This window comes from Callorhinus ursinus, unplaced genomic scaffold (assembly GCF_003265705.2).
Source record: "Callorhinus ursinus isolate GAN/ISIS: 27379988/994484 unplaced genomic scaffold, GSC_fseal_2.0 scaffold2, whole genome shotgun sequence".
Taxonomy (NCBI): Eukaryota; Metazoa; Chordata; class Mammalia; order Carnivora; family Otariidae; genus Callorhinus; species Callorhinus ursinus.
In genome coordinates, this window is record NW_027397064.1 from 10,439,825 (window position 1) to 10,461,991 (window position 22,167).

Sequence of the window (22,167 nt, forward strand, 5' to 3'; positions counted from 1 at the left end):
AGTCTTCTAGTGAGGGTAAAAGACCCCACCTTGGGCTTCATATAGCTTCAAGGATGAATTTTCAAGTTTTGTTCTTGCAACATCTTTTCAACAAGGAATTATTTGGTGTCTGATAAAACTACGGAATTTATTTATTTTTAAAGATTTTATTTATTTGTTTATTTATTTATTTATTTATTTATTTATTTATTTATTTATTTGACAGAGAGAGAGAGAGAGCACAGCAGGGGGAGTAGCAGGCAGAGGGAGAAGCAGGCTCTCCGCTGAGCAGGGAGCCCAATGTGGGGCTCGATCCCAGGATGCTGGGATCATGACCTGAGCCGAAGGCAGATGCTTAACCGACTGAGCCACCCAGGCGCCCCAAAGTACAGAATTTGATTAAAAAAAAACACACAAAAACCCAACTCATATATTGTTTTTCTAACCTCATCCAAAAGTGGGAAAAAGAGGGTGCTGGAGGGATTCACCATTTAGCCAGTGTCTGCAGACACATAAATGGATCCCTTCATACGTGCCCAGATCTCGACCAGCTGTGTACTTGTTCATCTTTCACTGGGGTGAGGGTTTTCCTCTGACGTAGAGACATTCCAGATGGACCAGAGTATAAATGCCAGGTTACATTTTTAGGGGCTTACTAATGGAGCCACAGCAGATTAAGAGAGGGGGGAAAAACAGTATGACTGCATATATTTGTAGGGAAGTGTGGACCGGACACCATTAGATTAGCTCTTGGTGAGATCCTCTTTTATTTGACATTTTATAAACTCATTGGGTATTTTCAGCTGTCTCCAAGGAATATAAAGTAGATTCTTAATGTCACCTTTTGTTGAAATAATATTTTAGGCAACCTTTTAGTAAGGCCACTTATTGAATCTTGGTTTTAAAATTAATTGTTAATCTTGTCTTAGGGCAAAAGACAACAACGCAAGGGGAAAAAGAAAACAAATTTAATTTGTACAATTGAAAGACTTGTTTGAAGAGTGAGCTTACTCTGTGAGTGACTTTCCTTTCTCATCCAAGCCTGTGGACATGTTCTAACAGCACGAGGTCAAAGCATTTCAGTTGTATTTTCATGGTTTCATTATTCACGGTGCTGGTGCCATATTTGTGTTTTATTGTGACTTTTGGTTCTCTGTTTTAGTTTTCTCTAGTGTAAAGGAAGTGCCATGTTAAAATTATAATTAAAAATAATGGATTTTGTTTGTCTTTGCCTGATTTTTGAAAAAAGTTGCTATGTTGCTTTTCATTCAGTTTTTAAATGCATTTGAAAACATGTATCTGCTTTGATCATAATAGTCCTTTTCTGCTTGCATTATCTCATTCAGCCTTAGTGAGGAAATAAATTTCACTGCATATCAACATTTACTATATGATAGGAAGGGCTACAGAGTTTTGGAATGTGACTTGCTTCAGCTGCTGTTGGTGGTTAATGGTTCAGGACATTCGCCAGCTGCCGTGGTTTGCTGGATGTCCAAACCTTTGTAACTTCAGACTCAAGAGCCCACTACTTATTTGCCCCTTTATTAAATGCAGGTGCCATGTTTAGAAGTTCCTTTGCTCCAGACCTCCATAAAAGTTTTCTCTGAACAAAATGTTTTGCTTTGTAGAAAGACCTTTTCCACTGACCAACATGGCATCATAAAAATATGGCAACTTTATCTCACATTTATAAAAAAGCATTTGGATTTGGCTTTCAAAGCCACATGGATGCCTAATGAATATTACTTGCTAGTTGTGACTTTTATTTGTGCTTTGAGCCTTGTGTAATATTTTTTCCCCCTGAAACAGGCAATTTTGGGTATTAGGGCTTATTTTTTCATTATCCCCCATTGGGCCTCTATGAGTCATATTCTGGGCACAAACAGAAGTGAATGTATAATTGTAGAGCCTCTCTTATTCCCCAGTTACTGGATAAAATAATTTCTAATGTGCACTGAGTGTCTTTGTTAGAGGAATTTACAAAAACGTCTTCAAGACAATCCCCGTATCTATCTGTAGTTTCAAAAATTCCACTTGAACATTTTAAGAACCTTGGATTATGTCCAATCTGGCTAATTGTGGGGGTTGTTCTCATTTGCATCTGATAATTTAAGGTCATCCCTTCCTTACCACCTTTTCCTTTTTACTCCCTATAAACATTGTTTGTTGTGTTTCATTTCTGTATTTCTGGCAGTATGTTATCTATACACATAAAGATATTTTAGAAATATGTAAATCATTCCAGCCTTTTGGAAACCAAGAAAGGGATGCAAGTAATAGTCTGCCACATTGTAATTATTTCTATATTACAGAAGAGTTTAACCCCATATAGTAAAACTTCTACCCAAGTCGAAATAGTCACATTTAGACATTCAAACCTCACATGTTCCCAGTATCCATAGCTGTATATTGAGAAAATATTTAGGCTAAAAGGGAATATAACATTCTTTTTAATATTTTGAAAAAGTATGGTGTTTTCATTTATGATGTTTTTTGTAATTTTAAGGAACTCATTGGGGATACCTGGATGGCTTGGTCGGTTAAGCGTCTGCCTTTGGCTCAGGTCATAATCCCAGGGTCCAGGGATCGAGCCCCACATCAGGCTCCCAGCTCAGTGGAGAGCCTGCTTCTCCGTCTCTCTCTTTCTGCTGCTCCCCCTGCTTGTGCTCTCTCTCTCTCTCCCTGTCAAATAAATAAATAAAAATCTTTAAAAAAAAAACGTAAAAATGAAACAGCTTTCATACATGAGCCTTGAAAACTGAAGAAGTGGTTTTCTGAATTCAAATTGAGTTTGAATAATGAGGGGACGAAGCTTGCTATGTCCACTCTTCATTCTCTCTCCCCACCCATAAATAAATAAGTTCATTTTCCTTCAAAATCTGAGCAGCCAACAATTCTTTTGACATATAAATTATATGCCAAATTATAAATTATTGGTGTATTAACATCTTATTGACTGTAATATGAAATAAGATCTGCATATTTTCTGATCCTAGGTTTGGGAAACACAGGGTTAAACAAAATGTGAAGGCTCTAATGTCAAGAGGGAGATAGTTCCTAAATGGTGTTGGCCAGGGAACCTTCTTTCTCATGGAGCTCATGATCGAATGTGTTTGGTCCTGCCGGCTTACTACCTGCCCAGAACTTGGTTTGCGGGAGGGCACGAATTTGGGGGCACCAACCATCCTCCCTGATGGTAGCTTCTTACTTTGTATGTTGCGGGTTCCCCCAAATGTCAGTATGACTTGGAGTCATTGTCATGACCTGTTAGTTGTAGTACTTTATAAGTAGACAAATGTGGTTGTGCTTCTTAACACATGCCCTTCATCATTGAAAGCAAGCACACAGGCATTGAGACCTTTCTTTGGCTATATAAATGGCTGCCTTCTCAGAAGCCTGTTAGGGAAAGGAGGAACCGTTATATTTCACAGGAGACAATTTGGGGCTTCCCCAGAGTTCTATCCCGTTTGTGGTTTGGACCATTGCGTTTAAATTCACACTGCTATTGTAATGCATCAATAAGGATATAATTGATCAATAAGTCATCTGATTTCTAAAACTATTCTCTTGTATTTTGAAGGCAAAATATATTAGTTCTGTGTATTCATCCTCCTAAACCATCAGATGTGTGTTAACACATAGAGCTTTGGATGTCAGGACATTGACTTCTGGTTGTACGGTGAATGTTTTCACAGTGCCTGGTAACTTTTGGGCCACAGATTCGCTGACCTAGGAAGCATATCCAGGACTGTTTCACCACCTTCAGTGGAGAATATGTTTTGATTCAGTGAGGTCATTGATGCCAGATTTGAACATCAGAATTTTCTCAGTAAGATGAAGTTGGTGATTCACCTTGGCTCATCCCTCAGACATGTGGGTATAGGATAAATGCTTTCTTAATGATAGTTCAGGGCAGCCAACTCTTTTATCTGCCTGAACTTACTGGCTCTCTTACCATTGATATTAATTGGCTGCTCCTGATGGAAGTGAGCTTGTGTTACAATTTAAAAGGTACTTAGAACGAAGTATCTCCCTTTCTACGGACAATTGAAAGTACATGTGTGAAGTCTGTAGATGGACACTGTGTTTTAAAGACTTTTTGCCAACTGTTGATCTCTTGGAAATGTAACAGAATGTTCGAGATTTGATTCCTCCCTACTCTCTTCTACCTACACGTGTTGGGATGGGGAGATCCAGGCTTTTCGCGTTAGCTTTTTGTGCCATTCATGCTTTAATGCTTGAAGGCGAGGATTTAAAAACTAGTTGTTGGGATGGGGCCACCCAGTTTTCTAAGCCTGAGTATCAGTAATAAGGCTGATCAGTCTTTATGGGTGGCCCTCATTGATAGGCAGAAGCTATTAAGGGAAAGTTAAAAAAAAAAAGTTGGGAGGACGAGGGGGAGGAGAGCAAGGGGTAAAAGGACGGTGTCTCCGATAATGGCATCGCCTGTCACCCACGCCCAGTGCCCCCCAAGTTCAACGCGCAGAGCTTTTGGATTGTTTTGATTTGTTAAGCCGCTTGTATCCCCTACTGTGCGATAGGGAACACACACCCGGGCTAGATGCCATTTTAAAGGTTACATATATATTTTAGAGTTTTCTGTAGACAGAATTAACACAATTACAGCTCTCCACTTGAGCCATGTAGATCAGTTGCTGCCAACTAGAATAATGACACCGAAGCTCTGTTTATATGTAAACTGTATAATATCTTAAAGCTAACGTCATTGTTTTCCTCTCCTCCAGTACAGCATGTTTTGATCTACATAGGGAATATTTTTAAAAAGTGGATGTCTAAGAATGTAAACAGTTGGAAGGGGAGATGCAGCTGTTTATGATTTACTTTTTAATCTTCTGTTCTTTGGTGGCTGCTAATGTCAAAGGACTTCTCTTTACATATTATAGTGTATGGCTTATGACGATCAGTATGCTCTTTCTGGTTTTTATTTTGGCTTTCTAAATAAAGGGCGGAAGGACTGAAGGACAATGGGTGGATAAAAATATCCCCCCGCAGACTGGATCCTGCAACCGGGAGCACTGGGCGAGAAGAGCCTGCAGTCTTAGAGGGGACAGGGTTTCTATTTTATGGGGCTCATAAATGTCAGGCCATGTGCTTTACCTTTCGGCTCTGTTTATGTGTGTTTGTCAGAATCTATTAGTCACACCCAGTTGCTTGCGTCTACCACTGTCTAGACTCTTCAAGAAATGAGCGATTTTGTAGTTAGTATTTTTACAGGAGGGCACATAACAAGGGAGAAAAGCATGCTTATATGAGGGCAGTCTCTTTGGCAGACCGTTTTCCAGAAGTGGAGGTCTTTCCGATATCCAGGTGCCTGCCTCTTGTGTGAAATGGTGTTTTAGCTGATTTCGTGTAGATTTATCAGAATGGCATTTTGCTATGTAATTTCTCATTACGCTCTGTAAACAACGAAGCTTACCCCCATTTCCTGTTATAAAAATAACTTTGTCTATTCCGGTGGACTGTGTTCAGATGAGAGGCTTGCCAGTACTTCTACCCATGCTTTTTCTAGCATTGTCTGTAAATGTGTGGTCACAAGCAAGGATTTTGAATCCTGGTGGCCCCGTTTACTTAGCTTCAAGATCTTGAGGAATTTACTATCCTTTCCAAACCTCAGTTTCTCAGTTTTAAAACAGGAATAGTAATACAATCTCAGGATGGGCCTGAGGATTAGATGAAATAACGCGCAAACTCATACATTGTGGTTGACACGGAACAAACGTGGGGTGTATTGCTGGTGTGGACTCTGTGTGTGTGTTTCTGTGTGTGTGTGTGTGTGTGTGTGTGTGTGTGTGATGTGTTTACCTTTATTTTTTTAGTCATTTAATTTGTAGTCTTAAAAACTAGACTGAGCTTTTTAAAAAAAATTTATCAAAAGGGGGATAACACTATTAAAAGGTTAACAAACCCCTACTTACTGTTAAATGTAAGGAAAACCACAAAAACTTAAGAGCCATTTTTCTTTGCCTAAAATTACTTTTTTTTTTTAAGATTTATTTATTTATTTATTTATTTGAGAGAGAGAGAGAGAGACAGAGACAGAGACAGATGGGGAGGGAGAGAGTCTCAAGGCAACTCTGTGCTGAGCATGGAGCCTGATGCAGGGCTCCATCTCATGATCCTGAGGTCATGACCTGAGGCGAAACCAAGAGTTGGATGCTTAACTGACTGAGCCACCCAGGCGTCCCTAAAATTACTCTAAATCAAGTAACAGGGACCTTAGAATATGTGTGTATGTGCATCTGATTTTCTTATATATACCTTTATATCTATAAACAGTTATTTATTGAGTGCCAATTATGTATGAAACACAATGGTAAATCAGGTAGAGTTGGAGATGACAAGCATCAAGAACAATTTGGCAAATGATGTTAATCAAACTGAAGTTCATTTCACAGTCAGAAAATTAAATTTCATGGCATATGGGGAATATAGTATGATTCTACCATGCCTAGATAGAATTTTACCTTTCAGCTAATGAAGTATAAAAATTTAGGTTATAAAAGTTTGGGTGCTGGGGGTACCTGGGTGGCTCAGTCAGTTAAGCATCCAACTTTTGATTTTGGCTCAGATCATGATCTCAGGGTCCTGAGATTGTGCCCCATGTCAGCCTCCGAGCTCAGCGCAGTGTCCGCTCGACACTCTCCCTCTTGTATGCACATGCACACATGCTCTCTTTCTCTCTCTCTCTCTCTCTCTCTCAAATAGGTAAATAATTAAAATCTTAAAAAAAAAAAGTTTGGGGTGCTTTAGAATTGCTAAGGACAATCCATTGTAAATCATAGATCAACTACTAAAATGATAAGTTCAGAGCAAAACAGGAAGCCCCTTCATACCCGGTGATAAAACAATGGGACAGTATTCCTTATGGACGATGAGTATCATTGGCGGGCTTCTACTGACACCATTTTTTGAGGTGCTCCTCTCTGCAGACACCCCAGAAGTATTGTAAAGAGCGGGGAGCTTCCGTTCAAATACCTTCCTTTTCCTTTGAGTTCCTCTTTCTCCCCCCACCACCAATGGCCTCTTGCTTCTGGATAGGCCGAATTAATTGTTCTATGATCGCCGAATGATCAGGGTCTGTGCTGCGTATTTTACAGTCAGTATCTCATTTAGTCCTCGCAACAACCCAATGAGTGGGCGCTTTCATCACCATTTTACCAGGAACAGCAGCTCAGTGATGTTGATTGAGTGCCTGCCTGCCGGGGGGAGCTAGGGTCTTACCCCCATCAGGTAGCCACAAGGGTAAGTGTCTTGCAGACAGTTTCTATTCCTGCTGTATCCCATAACCCTTGATGAAATGTATTTTCATTCTGTCCCCCCTGCTTAGGAAAACTACTCATGGGCATTGCATAGCATGTGACTTGCCCACCCCAGCAGTGGTTTTAGAATTTGCTCTTGGGGAGTATCTCTGGCCACCCCGTGTTCCTTCCATTTCCTAAAGCCATTAGAAACCTCTGCTTGCCTCCCTGGGGCTTCTCTTCCAGAGCAGTAAAGCTGCACCTCCTGGTCAGAGCAGCGGGTCAGGCCCAGTGAATGAAATTGCAACTTCACTGATGTGAAAATGGAACCTTGTAGTAACTAACTTGCTATTAAGTTGGACTGAAGGGCAAGCTCTTGATTTGGGGCTGTTTGCCTTCTTCTAGCAATTGGACCAGTTTGCTACTGTCTGTTGATGTGAATGGAAGTTACTAGTACACACAGACCATCCTTCTGTGCTTAATTTTGAGTCTTTTCCACATTTTGATACCTTGGAGCCATGATGGCTTTGCCGCTTCCCCGGATGCAAAATGTGCTTCTTCTGGATCTTCCTCTGCATGCATCCTATGGTTCTGGGGATGAGATCCCTGCAGAGAGAGTTAGCCTTTTTCTACAGAAACATTATGGAGGATGAATTAATGCTCTGTGGAAAAATGGGAGCATATTTTGATATCAGTACTTTTGATGCTTCAAACTTGAAGGTGTTGTAGATCGCTATAAGCATTTCATTGTTTATGTTTTTATGTTTATGTTGATTCTACTCTTGTATTCCAGATGAGATCTGAGTTGACTTTTCCTACCTGCTGGTCAGGGAGTTAAGAACTAACCTCCAATTTGTGCCTTGAGGTTTATTTGATAAAAGTCGGCTGGAGGGCACGGTGTCTATATTCCTTTGGGTTGTGGTGAATGCTTGTTTATTTGGGTTCTATCATCTGTGAGCTAACACACATGGCCCTGCTCACTTCCTCTTGACCAGGACCTCCAGACTTCAAAGTAATCTGCGTCCGTGTTTTAAAGAGATAGAAATGTATTGGATCACAGTTTCCAGGCTTTTTCCCCCAGTCCAACTGTCTTTAGTCTCCCGCAGCCTGAACACTAAGCAGGTAGAAACCCATCAGTGTGGAGTCTATTGTCTTCCCAGTGTCTTCTTTGTAGTCATCCAGATCTTCTGTCTTTTTTTCAGGAGTCCCGAGGCAGAGGTTTCTCATTCTTGTCCAGTTAACTCTTCTAGAAACTTTTGGCCTGGAAATTTTTCTTTGTGTTTCAGTTCAAAACTATTGCTGTAATTTAAGCTCATTTACCCTACTGAGATGGAGAACAGATGGCTTATCATGTAGCCTTCCTTAAAGTCCCCAGTTAAACCCTCTTATTATTCTAATACTGAAATTAAATAGTATATTTCCCCTTTTCTTCAAGGTTCTTTCCTCCTTTGCTACTCAGAGTGTGGTCCCCAGACCAGCAACATTGGGGTTACCTGACAGCAGGTTAGACATGCAGAATCTTGGGCCCTACCACAAACCTGGTGAATCAGAATCTACATTTTAACAAAACCCCCAAGAGATCCTATGCACATTAAAGTTTGAGAAGGATGACTTTATTTTATTGCTTCATAATTTAGTTATTATTTTCTCTAGTATGCCTGAAGAGTAGAGACCAAAGCTAGATGTGGTATTGTAATAAGTGGAAATACCTAGTGTTTATCTATATCTCAAATCCCTATTAATTTAATACCTTGATATTATAATAATTTTGAACTAAATTGATGTGTATTCTTCATTTACAATAAATTTGTAGTCTTCAGAGACTTTTTGGGGTCTTTTTCTACTATATGTTTGCCCCTTTTACCTAATGGAAGCTAAGAATCTTGCTTTGCATTCTTATTGGGTACCAACTTGTTTTTCCTCCTTGGTGGTCTTTTCTTTTTTGGGGGGAGACTCTTCTTATTTTCTGAATAGTTGGGCTATTAAGATTTTAATGACTCATGGTTAGAAAAAGGACTGTTGGCCATGAGGAGACCCTAAAGCTTACCTCAGTGCTACTCTTCACCATTTTCATGGGCTCAGGCAACATGATTCTAACTCTTAACAATAACCATATGATCGAGGAAGTCCCATAATACCAGGTGTGGGACTACTTTCATTGTTCTGTTTATATTAATCTATGAACCCTTTCTACGATGACTTGGTCACACAGTGGAAGTCACCTGTTGAAATGGGAATGGAGCATCTAAAACAAAGATTGGAATAATTGTCATCCAGATGCATATTTTGGTTAGTCCTTATACTACCCTTCCCACCAGGTTATTTACTTATGCCAAATGGTTCTCAAGTCACCTTCCTGTTAATTCCCTCTAGCTATGCATTAAAAGAGGAAATCAACAAGGATCTGACTGCTCTTAATCCTTGCACCTCTGTTTGGAAGACTCTGGAAAGGCCTTTGTTTCTCCTGGAAGCTCTGTGGGGAAGATCCAGCAGAAATGATGTATGTGAAGTCAGTGGCTGTGTTTAGAGGCTCTGTTCGGTGCTGCTGATGGTTGGGAGTGAGGAGAGCTCAGGGTGGAAGGACAGGAAGGAAGAGAAGCATCTCCTAAGAAGAAAATTTGACGTGGACACTTAACGTATTCATGCTCTTCCTTATACCATTCACGAAGGAAAGTGGGAGTAACCAAATGAAGAGGTAGACCATTGCCCATTTGTGACATGGTTTTATGGGAAAAACATAAGGCAGTTTTTGAGCAGAATTAAGCAAAGTACATCATAGGGATGTTCATTAAATGTTAATTATAGCCTGCCACTGTTGGGAAGTAATGGTGAAATTGTGTGGTTGGGTTTTACTCAGAAGGCATTCCGTCAGCTTCGTCGGCTACGGTGTAGAAAGAATAGAAGCTATTGTTTTCTTTATGAACTAAAGCACCACAGTAGCTTCTGTGGCTTTATTTCAGGAGGATTTGTTCTTATTACCATTACCTTTGGGTTCCATCTGAAAAGCTTCATACGTAACTACCTGGAGATCAACTTGTTCTTTCTGTTCATCATCTAATTTTTGGAATCTTGAACCCTGCATACTCTCATTGATGATGGTCTCTGTGCCCTGCCCCCCACCCAGCTATTTTTCAAGTTTAAGTTTTAGGGAAAACAGACCCAAAAAGTATCCTCCTGGAAAGACATCTTATACTTAGAAACAGCAACTGAAATTTCTATCTTGAACTTTGACTTTTTTTTTTTGTAATAAATCATCTTCCAAGGTAAGTATTTCATAAAGTGAAAAAAATCTCTAGGAAATAGTATTCTGACTTAGGAGTTGCCTCTTAGAGAGCAAAGTTAGTGGATTTATTTTAAAAAGTTGACTAATTCTGGAAGAGAGGGGACCTAATTCTTAACTTCCTTTTACTCCCAGATATTTGAGGATGATGAGCATGACTAATAGTCACAAATAACAAAAGGAAAGTCTCTTCTTTCTCACTGAGTTTTACAAATGATTGTGAAGACTAGATATTTTCTCCATTTCATTAAATTGTGGAGGCAAAGAGAGGTCAAGTGACTTGTCCAAGACCATCCACAAAGTACTGGCTCAGTCGGATGAGATACAAGCCTGGGAGTGATCAAGGGTATCTCCTCGTGGGGTCCATCTCTCATGGTCAGTGTAGATGGAGCAGCCTTACACCTGCTAGTCTTCCCCAGACTCTGCTGCTTTGGCCTCCACCATGTCTTGTATTCTCCCCTCTTTAGTCATTGCTTTTGTATCCCAACCAGACATTCTTGTTTTCCTGTGGAGGAGGGACATAGGAAAACATGGGCCTCGACTGGTTAATCAGATCAGCTATCTTCTAGTAGAAAAGGAAGGGAATGGGATACAGCAGAAGTAAGTTTCCAGCAGTGACAAATTGTGAAAGGCCATGAGCCTGGAGTGTACCCCTTGGGATTCTGAGGTGTGGCCGTCGTAAATAAAGGAAGGCCTTGGAACAGGACACCTACCTCTTCCCTCACTCTCTCCCACAGAACTGGTGTGAACCCCAGAAACAGTTAACAAGCATGTTTGGTGGCTTCAGCAACAGCTCTTGAGAGTGGTTTCTCAGCTTCGGCGCTCTTGACATTTGGGGCCAGATAGTTCTTTGTTGTAGGTGGCCATCCTGTTTGTCATGGGAGGTTTAGGAGTATTCCTGGCCTCCACCCACTAGATGCCAACAGCTTCTCTCCCACCTCATAGCAACCCCGGTTGTGACAACCAAAAATGTTTCCAGGCACTGCCAAATATCTCTTGCAGGGAGAAATTATTCCTGCCCACCCAAATTGAGAACTTGAGATTTAGTGAAATGCTTGGAGGCTAGAAGGTCTCCGCGGAGAACAGTGGTTTAGCCCCATGAGCGTGTTTCAGCTGAAATCCAGATGGCTCTCTGCCTGGCACACCAGTGGGCCTGAGGATCACCTTCACAGACCCCCCTATATTGCCCCTGGGGCTGTGATCCCCTCAGGGTCACTGATAAATATTCTTTTTTTAAACATTTATTTATTTATTTGAGAGAGAGCGCCTGCTAATGGGGGTCGGGGGGAGGGAAGAAGCAGAGGGAGGGGGACAAGCAGACTCTGTGCTGAGCATGGAGCCTGACACAGGGCTCGATCCCACAACCCTGAGATCATGACCTGAGCCAAAATCAAGAGTTGAACGTTCAACCGACTGAGCTGCCTAGGCGCCCCTGAGAAACAGCCTTCAAGAGGAAGTTCTGAGTTATGAGAAGTTAAGAGTTGCCACCACCTCTTAATGAGGAATTTGTCCCAGCTGTCCTCAGGAGGCTTCTAGTTCAGCCAGGCAGCCAGCTCAGGAGCTGGTGCAGGTCAGTTCAGCATGCTGTCCCCGGGGAACTTCTCAGCAGATTCTCCAAATGAAAAAGTGAACGGCCGAGCTGTCAGATAATGGGGAACAGAGAGAGGAACAAGAGCAACGTGGAAGTGAGACTTGAGAGATGAAAGCAAAGGACCACGAACTCTGGGGTCAGCGGGTGAAAGGTCAGCCGCTCCTTGTCAACTGGAAGAATTTGGCCTCCTTCTCCTGGACAATAGGGAAGTGTTTGCAGTCACTTAGAAATCTGCACCATTGTCTGCTTCAAAGACCTTAGCGATGCAAGCGATGTCTACATTATCAGTTATTTCAGATTATCTTTCCAGATCCCCCCCCCGCCCCCCCACACCAGCTGCCCAACCATTAGCCGTGTGCATCTGGCAGCAATTTCAGTTTTTTGTCAAGTAAGTCAGGCAGCATTGACTGCCTATGTCACACTCCTGTTCCGTTCCTTCAGACGCAAGACTGGGGACAAGAATTCGGAAACAAAAGCCACCCATTTCCTCCCCCAACAATTAGAAACATGCTTCTTCGGAACCTGGAAATAGTGCAGGAGAATCTCACTGAACATCCATTTAAGCCTATTCATGAGAATTCTTTGTGAATCCTTTCATGGAGCATTATAAGTCTTTCATTAGCAGGCACTTAGAAGGGATGGGGGAGGGGGGACTTCAGGCTTCTAATGTCTTCTGAGAAAGCAGGAGACGTGGGCTCTCAGCAGTGTTTCTCTAGATGGCATTAATTTAAGATCCGCTCAAAGATATGCTAATGCTCTCTGTCCTAATATTTAACTCCTGCTGTTCCCTGTGTAGGTAGATGGGTCTTTGTCTAAAATCCTATCCCAGGGTCTTATTTTTAGCTTCACCTCTAGGATGTGTACCTTCTCTTTTTGTTGGGGCACTTCTGCGATACCACCACCCCCTCTCTCAAATAATGTTGTCTCCCTTCCCAAGACACATTCTGATCTTGGCTTTGGCCTCAGCCCTTGGCTGGCATCTGGCCAATGGATTCATTCTTGCTTGTTAGTTCCACCAGTGCATTTTTGGTTGGTGTGTGTTTTCAGGCTATTAGGAAAAAATCGGAGATCCAGGGATATCTAGTTCTTCATAAGAATTCTTACCATAAGAGCTAATGTTTGAGGGCTCATTGTGTGTTAGGCACAGCGATGAGAATTTTTCATGTATTATCTCATTTAACCCCAAGGCATAACCCTATGAAATGGGTACTGTTATCCCTGTGTTACAAATGAAAACATTGAGATGGAAGAGAGTTAGTAACGTGCCCAAAGTCACAGAGAAAAGAATGAGAGATCGTGTAAGTTGTCTTAGTCTCCTTTTAAATTTTAACTTAGAAATAAGTTTTGAGTTAAAATTGATCAGGCTTTAAAAAGCTTAACAGCCATGTGGTAGGACCATCCTCCTTCTCAAAGTAACTGTTTTGGATTGAAATTCCTAAATTACATTTTAGGATTCAGAATCCCATATAGGATACTCATCGCTCAGGTAGTGGCAACTCAAGGTTGCATTACTTTATTGCAGGCCGTGTTACACCTTATCTTGAACATAACCCAGTTACATAGAGGTCCCACCTGTGGCCTCCTGTAGCCTAAAATGGATGGGACAGTTTTCCATCCTCCTTCACATTGACTTTTAAAAAGGCTTGCTTTCATAGCCCAGAAATCTTTATGACTTGCACTTCTATGACAAGAATTCTTAAGGTAAGACAAGTCACAGTTGTGCACTGAATACATTTGAAATATGCTGCCCTATACTTCTATATTGATGACCAGTTTCAATTGGTTTCATTCAGTTTTCATTCATCATTTAGACCCCAGAAATAACAACAGCTCCCTTAACTGTGAAGAATCTGTATCAAATTCTTCCCCACAATCTCCCCTTAGCCTTCTCAAGGCAAGAAGGAAGACAAAGAGTAAAACCTTTCTCTTTGTGATTTATGATGATGGCCTCCAGGAGATGTTAATTAGATGTGTGCAGTAGGGAAAGTCTTCTATTGAGCTTGACCTTACTGGGAACAGTTGGGAATGGCCCTGCCCTCCATTAGGCCCGTTTAATGACCAGAATACCTCCAGATCAGGGCCACACAGCTGAGGTACCTCGTGGTTCCTTTTAAAGATGCTTGTTCGGTTCAGTACATTTTTCTTGCATTACCAAGTTCTTCCATAAAGTCAACCACAACCCATATTATCGGGGACTCCGGCTGAAACTTGTGGTGAGTAGGAAGTAGATTAAACACAGGTTTTCCTTTTTCTCCGGCTGCCAAAAGTGATGTCAGTGGTGTTAATGATCCTTACCTCGGCCCACTGCAGACCCTGGGCTGTCTGTGTGAATGCTTGTTCTGTGCTCTGCTTCTTAGGCTATTACGGAAAAGCTGCTGATGGTTGATAAGAAACAATTGGGTAGTCAGACAATTACTCAAATGTAAAATCAGCCCCTTGCTTTCTTGAAGCAATTTCTGATATGACTGGGGGGGTGCAAAGAATGCGAAATCCATTCAGTGTTTAGCCGAAAAATTAAAGGCAGTGCAACCGGGCTGAGCCCGCTGGATTCCCTCTTGCCTCATTACAGACACGTATTGCAAACACTTTTTTACTATCTCTACACCACATTATAAACTAAGTTGTGATTTTAATTTAAGTCTACTGGTTTGTATCAAAGCCAGACCAATAAAACCTATATCCTGTATTTCTGAACATTAAAAATAAAACAAAACAACAAACTGGTGTGAAATTACAATATAAACTATAAACCCCAGAACTGGAATTTAATTCCTAGGAGAGAGAATATACTGCAGAAATAGGTCCCATGAAAGGAGAAGAAAGACTGACTTTTATGACTTGTTTTCTCAGGTAGGGAAGAAGGCATCATATTACTTTCATGTCTTCAAGCAACAGGTTGATTTTGGTTGAGCTCCATTAAAATTAAAGCTTCCTGTTCCACATTATGTGGTCTGACTTGTAATGGAGAGGGATTATTTTTCTGAGTTCCTCTACCTTGACTGTCATGTATGGGGGGATGCATTCTAATTTCAGTAGAAGAGAGATTGGAGACATTTTGAGTTCCTTCGCGGGGGGATGGAGGAAGGGCTCTTAGGGTGTTGGCCCCCTATTTGCCTTATCTTTTGCTTTATCAGCACATGCCCTATTAATAAAAAGAATGGGAAATAACTAAAGTGAATATTCTTCGGCTTAAAAGATTTCTGAATGCTTTTTCAGATTTCTTTAATACATTATTGGCAGAATACTGTTTTTTTTTTTTAAAAAGATTTTATGTTTAAGTATTCTCCACACCCAAAGTGGGGCTCGAACTTAGGATCCCAAGATCAAGAGTCACACGCTCCACGGACTGAGCCAGCCGGGCGCCCCTGGAAGAATGCTTTTAATTGTTGAGAACCATATGTTGTTGTTGTTGTTTTCATCTGTCTTCTCCATAAATCTCTAACCCTCTGGACAAGTTTCCCGCCCCAGCTCCTGCCCTTTGTTGCTGGGGCAGGAGAGGTCCACAGCACTGCTGGCATTCCCAGCGGGGGTGCACAGGCTGGGGGGTCAGCTCCTGGGTCAGCCCCTCTCTTCTCTTTTCATAACACATGTGCCTTTCTTCGCTGGTGGGCTCCTGAAGTCACCAGCCCTGCCAGAAGGACTTTCACTGGGACACAAGGGGAACTGGAGCAAGGTGGCCTCTCACATGTTGGCAGCTCTCCCTGAACGTTCCTGCCTGGCAGCCCTGCACGCTGGAAGGTGCGGCCGGCAACCTTGTTATCTGCACCCGCTCTCGCCCATGTGACTCGCAGCAGGCATAAGTGCTCCTTAAGCAGCCCTGTGAAAGCACCTGCCTGGCTGGCCACTTACCCTTTGCCTTTTAAGACCATGAAACCAAGTTTTGCCAGCTCTGTTCTGGCCTCTTTGAAAAGATGGTGGTTTAGCTTCTTGTTAGCATAAAGTAGCAAACGTCTTGTGGTCTTAACCTCTAACTTTAATTCTTTAGTTCAGTCCCGGGACACCTGCGTGGCTCAGTGGGTTGAGCACCTACCTTCAATTCGCATCAAGATCCCAGGGTCCTGGGATTGCGTCCCACATCGGGCTCCTTGCTGAGGGGGCAGCCTGCTGCTCCCCCTGCTTGTGCTCTCTCTCTGTCTCTCTTCCTCTTTCTCTGACAAATAGACAAAACTTTTTAAGAAATTCTTTAGTTCAATCTTACCTTGATTTTTGTTTTCTTTTTCTTCTTTTTCTTTCTTGCCCTCCCTCCTTCCCTCCCTCCCTCCCTCCCCTCTCTCCACTTAGGTCTGTCCTTTACGAGTCTCAGTTTGCCCTGACACTTCCCAGGTGTACCTTCTAAAGAGCAGAGTGATTCTCCCTGTGTCCAGAACTTGAAGCCCTCCGGAGTTAGCTTTTCTAACTTGGTGTTAGCTTCTGTTAACTTGGTTAGCTTTTTTTTACTTGGGTGATTACCATAGCTAACGGGACTGAGCTCCTCCCTAAATGCTGCTATCCAACTCCCCGGTGGTAGAACCAAACTCTAAGCCAGGAAATTTCTTTAATAAGTGTTTCATAGCCCATCAAATGGGTCAGCGGTCTCCTTTATCCATCAGAGATTGAGTAGTGTAAATGTTAAAATGCAGGGCACCTGTACACTCCCAGAACTATGAATTTATTTAATACTGATGATTTCTTTTAATTTACTGGCCTGTTCACCACAATCAGGTATGCTTAAAAGCAGAATACTTTTGCAGTGTTTTTGTAAGGTGCCTTATGAATAGGTAAGCATTCTAGAAGACTTGCTCTTCTCTAAATGAGTGGTAGCATGAATTATTTCATGCTGAAATAATGAAGAAATGAATTGCGGTCACAGTAGTGCTATGCAGTTGAATATAATTGTGTCAAATCAGAAATCAACAGGCTTGGGAAGACAAGATATAGAGAGAGGTCACAGGTGCCATATTCAGCATCCTACCAGGTACGGAACTACACACCATGCCGACCATTTCTCTCTTTATGCCCAGGCGAGAGGAACCGTTTTCTCTTCTGAGAGGAATCCTCCCCTCCTGTTCTGAATACTTTACCTGTGCCATTCCCTTAAGGACGTGGGCTTTTGGACGTCAAAGCCAGGAAGCCAGAGGCTTTTTCTACTTCAAACTGCCATCCTCCTCCCCATACACAATGAATTGGGAAGAGGCGAAAGGAATAGAATACCAAGGTTTAAAAGTTGGTTAACATTTCAGATATCTTCCCATCAGAGATTTTTTTTTTTAAGAACAGGGAAGATCTAAATCTGATGAGAACATTATCTTCCTGTCCTATTGAAACATTTTTGACACTGGATGCAAAATTTTAAAAGTTCAAGTCCTTTAAGCAAATAGTAGCTTTAGGACCACAGCTGAACCGTGGCTTTCCCTGGGTGACAAGAATTTGAGAAATGTTTATTCCTTCTTTACCTTTTCCTGTGGTCTATAAATTTTCTATATTATAGTCAAGAATTTCTTTTAAGTCACAGCTGTTTATTTTAAATGAAAGAGAAATGTGCTGTTTTGACACATTTCTTTTAAGTGGAGGAATTCATTTATACCAATTTTTCTAGTTGAACCTACAAGATAAGATTTCAAACAATGATCTCCATTGAAGAAAAGTCATTACGGTATTCATGCATAGTTGGGTGAGGAAGAGTTACTTTGTGGCTACATTTTGGTATATGACAATAGCCAAGCAACTAAGACTATTTTTTTTTTTAAGATTTTATTTATTTGAGAGAGAGAGAGTACATGAGAGGGGAGAAGGTCAGAGGGAGAAGCAGACTCCCCGCCAAGCAGGGAGCCTGACGCGGGACTCGATCCCGGGACTCCAGGATCATGACCTGAGCCGAAGGCAGTCGCTTAACCAACTGAGCCACCCAGGTGCCCCAACAACTAAGACTATTTTACTTCTAATTTCTTAGTGGAAGTAGACTGCTAGTCATGCTTCAACCACATATTTATAACTGTGTTGCCCTTGACTCAGCAAATTGGCAGGAGGTTTCCAGGCATTTGAATACAAGATAAAACTTTTAGTCAATGGGTTGGACCAAAAATTCATTATTGAAAGGGTGTGGGTCCTTCGTTGTACACGCATTGTCATCTTTCGCTGTTTTCAGCTGCTTTACAGTGAAGCCTAATCAGTAGGCTGAGTGTGAAGGAAAGCAGAAGCTTTATCTGTTTTTCAGTTCTCATAGGCATAGTTTAAGTGGGTCAAGTCCGGAAGATGTAAATTCCTACCGGATGCAATAATGCAGTAATCCATAGGTCTCAAGTAGCATTGCTCAAGTGTTGACTTATTTGATAATGCTTTAAAAATTACATTTTTCATTACCGGCAACAGGATTAGGTTAGTTTTATCTTACGAGAAGACACAGGGAAGGGGACAGGAGATGCTGATGTGGTGTTGAAATTTTGTCAAAATGTAATTTCCTGCTACTAAATCTCGTGACAGGCGCATCATCTTTCTGGGTTCAGAAGTTATTCCCCAGTGAGGTAACCAGAGAGGATGTATCCTAGGAACATCACCATTTGATATTTGCCCAGCTCTTCTCCAAGGAAATGTTTTGCTTTTTTGTTTCCATTTCATGGGTGTTAACAGATGAGTTTCTGTATTTGTAAAACATTGTTGCAATATTTGCCTCATATGGTTGGTGTGAGTCAGTCCGGGTTGTATACATAAAGTGCATCAAAGGTACCTCTACCCATGTCATCCTTTTCAGTGCTTAGGATAGTCCTTTATCACTGCCTTTTTGTCAGTCAACAGATGTTTCTTGAATTGAATGACTGCGGGAGCCTAGTATGGGTATTGGTTTTTTGTTTTTTTATTTTTATTTTTTTTTAAGATTTTATTTATTTATTTGACAGAGAGAGAGACACAGCGAGAGGGGGAACACAAGCAGGGGGAGTGGGAGAGGGAGAAGCAGGCTTCCCGCTGAGCAGGGAGCCCGATGCGGGGCTCGATCCCAGGACCCCGGGATCATGACCTGAGCCGAAGGCAGACGCCTAACAACTGAGCCACCCAGGCGCCCCGGTGTTGGTTTTTTAAAAACATATTCCAAAAATGTATGATCTGCATGCGGGCCTTTCTTCGAGTGCAGTTGTGGCCTTCTTGACCGCTGTTGTGTAGAGGCAGGAATAAAGGCAAATGAACATTAGCCCCATGAACATTACCCTAAGGTCCTCAGAGTTCATTTCCAACAAAGCTCATCAGAGCAATTGTGAACAGCTATGTTTTGGGAACTTTAGTTTTGGGGTTCTTTGACTTTAGATAATACCTCACTGAGAACCATTACCCGGCTTAATCAGCCCCTTTATTCACCATATTTGGCTCTCAGAGCTTTTTGGCCATTTCCACGGATCATATGTGCCCTCAAAGGGCCGAGACCCCCTGCTATAGAGACCCTTCAGAAGAATATGCCCAAGGCTGAGAAGGCAGTCACAAAAAAGAAATGGGAACTGGAGAGAGCATTGCAAAAATGCTTCCAACAATGGCTGCATGCTTGAAATAAGTGTGCAGACCCCACAGAGGCTGCAGGAAAGGACAGTTCTCACTCAGGGGTGTCTGTTAAAAATCCGTATCATTTACTCAGGAGCTACATTTTCTGTATACACATGCGCGCACGCACACACACCCTTGAACAAAGATAAACAGATGTGAACTTCAGACTTTCGCTTGAAGTTTTTCCCCGCCTCTGTTGCCTGCTGAGCACCTTTCTGCCCATCCCCTGCCTGTCAGCATAATCTCCGTCTTTCCCACTTGCTCCCTTTTTCAGAGATCCCCAAGGTGATGGCACCAGTAGGTAGCATTAGGGGCTGAGACATGTGTTGATCAGGATTTAGGATAAAGGGCTTTGAAAAGTAGTATGCTGAGATTTTAGAGGGAAAGTTTATGGTGCCATTGGTAGATCCTTTTGTTTCCTGCTCTTTGAACATACATACTTGTGGGAAATTACAGGGAGGGGTTCAGAGTGGCCCAGAGCAATAGATTTCAGCATCTGGCGAAGCCAGAGGATTTTCCCTCCCCACAGAGGCCCCAAATCTCTGCCCCTCTGCATCCATGCAGTGTTGGCACGTGTGAGGACAAAACTGGATACAGTTTGTTCCTGTGCTGAGCTGTGCATTCAGCCATTCTGGATGAGAGCCAGGTATAAAATGAAAAGCATACCGTGTGCCCTTTGCTTGCCCCACACGCCCCCCCCCCCCGTTTTCTATAAATGAGCAGTTTGTTTGTTTGTCTCAAGCCCTTTAATAAAGTGTGGACTTCCCACTTCATCTTGGGCCCAGAGCTATGAAGCTGTGTAAAGCCCTGTCTAGATATTCTTGTAGCAACATTCTGATAGATTGCAGTGAGTTCAGGAAAAACTTGAAAGTAAATAAGAGATCTGGAGATCAGTCTTCAGGGTTTTTGAAGGGATGGGTTTTCTTTTCACTTGTAGGAACCACACAAAGTCAGTCCTGTTTCTCTGGCCATCAGAGGGATAAAGCCTGGAGTCCTTTTTTGTGTTTACATTGGTGTCTCCATGGGAAGTCTTTGTCTATAGAAAAACAGACTGTTCACCTGTCATTTGCGGGTGGAGTTAATATTAAAACAACAACAGAAATCTCATAAAAGTAGAGTCCATGTTTAGTAAATTTCAGCTTACCTGAAAGCCAAAGGGTGAATGCTGACTGGTCCCAGCTAATACTCTCCTTCAAGGGAAGAGAGAGAAAAACAGTTACATTGGTCAACATACACATTGTATGGATTGTAGACTGTTCCTTTCCTTGGAGCTGACATGGATTAGTACCTACTACATCTGGACGTACCCTGAAACATGTCCTGGTTGTCCCTAGACTTAGAAAAAGAGACCTTAGCCTTTCATTTGGGATTCTTCACCATCTATCCCACCTACATTTGCAGATTTACCTCCTTCGACCCCTTTTCACATACCCTGGGATCCAACACAACGCATCCTCCATTTGCCTTCTGTGGCCATACCCTTCCCCGGGCCTTGTTTTATCACGTGCTATCAGTGGGACCTGTGCTTTGTCCCTTTGATTCATTCCGCTCGTATTTAGTGAGTCCTTACTGTGCACCAGCCCTTGCATGAGGCTCTGGGGTTGCAGCCCTGAAGCAGCAAAGATACGATCCCGTTTCCACATCCCCAAACTATTCCTTTTCCTCCAGGCCAAGCCAGACGTGTCAGGTATTTCCTTTCTCTTTCCAGCTAGAAGCATTCTTTACCTCCCTCCGTGCAGCTAGAGCTTCTTTCCTGCGCATCTGCCATGGGATTTACCCCCTTTTTCTTTTGCATTCTTTCTATTTATGAATGGAACTTACCTTCCTCCCTAGATTTTCTAGAAAGCAGGGCCTGTAGCACAATTCAGCTTTATATCCCCCCATAGTATTTAATGCAACCAGTTACCCATTCGGCAATATTTACTATCTACTCTGCACCATTCTATAAGCATTGATATGTATAGATAACTTTGAAATACATAAAAAATGTGGGCTTCAGAGGGTCTATCTAATATTAATACTGGAGAGCAAAAGAGGGCTTATGAGGTTGAATAAGGGGTCTCCTCTCTGGAAGGGCATGGGTAATGCCCTACAAGGTCTGCCTTCTGGACTTGCATAGAAGCAATGTGCTTCTGCCAGAATAGCATTTCTATTAGATCTAAATCAGAATCCCTTTCTTTTTTTTTTTAAATGTTCCGTTTTATTTATTTTTTTTTCAAGATTTTATTTATTTATTTGACAGAGAGAGACACAGTGAGAGAGGGAACACAAGCAGGGGGAGTGGGAGAGGGAGAAGCAGGCTTCCCACCAAGCAGGGAGCCCGATGTGGGGCTCGATCCCAGGACTCTGGGATCATGACCTGAGCCGAGGGCAGACGCTTAACGACTGAGCCACCCAGGCGCCCAAGAATCCCTTTCTTTTTTAATTTAATGATTAACTATGCCTGTTTCACTTGGGTCTCCTTCTGCATCTAAAATCCTCATTTTGAGCCATGTCACGTTAAAAACTGACTTCGAATTTTGTGATGTTAAGCCCCGCAACTTCAAATTCTA

At 42.1% G+C, this 22,167-nt stretch overlaps 1 protein-coding gene across 2 annotated transcripts in view; it reads left to right on the top strand.

Annotated features, from left to right (window-relative positions):
• The window catches only part of IRS1 (insulin receptor substrate 1), a 64,577-nt gene that overhangs the window by 35,820 nt on the left and 6,590 nt on the right, over positions 1-22,167 (top strand). The window lies entirely within an intron of this gene.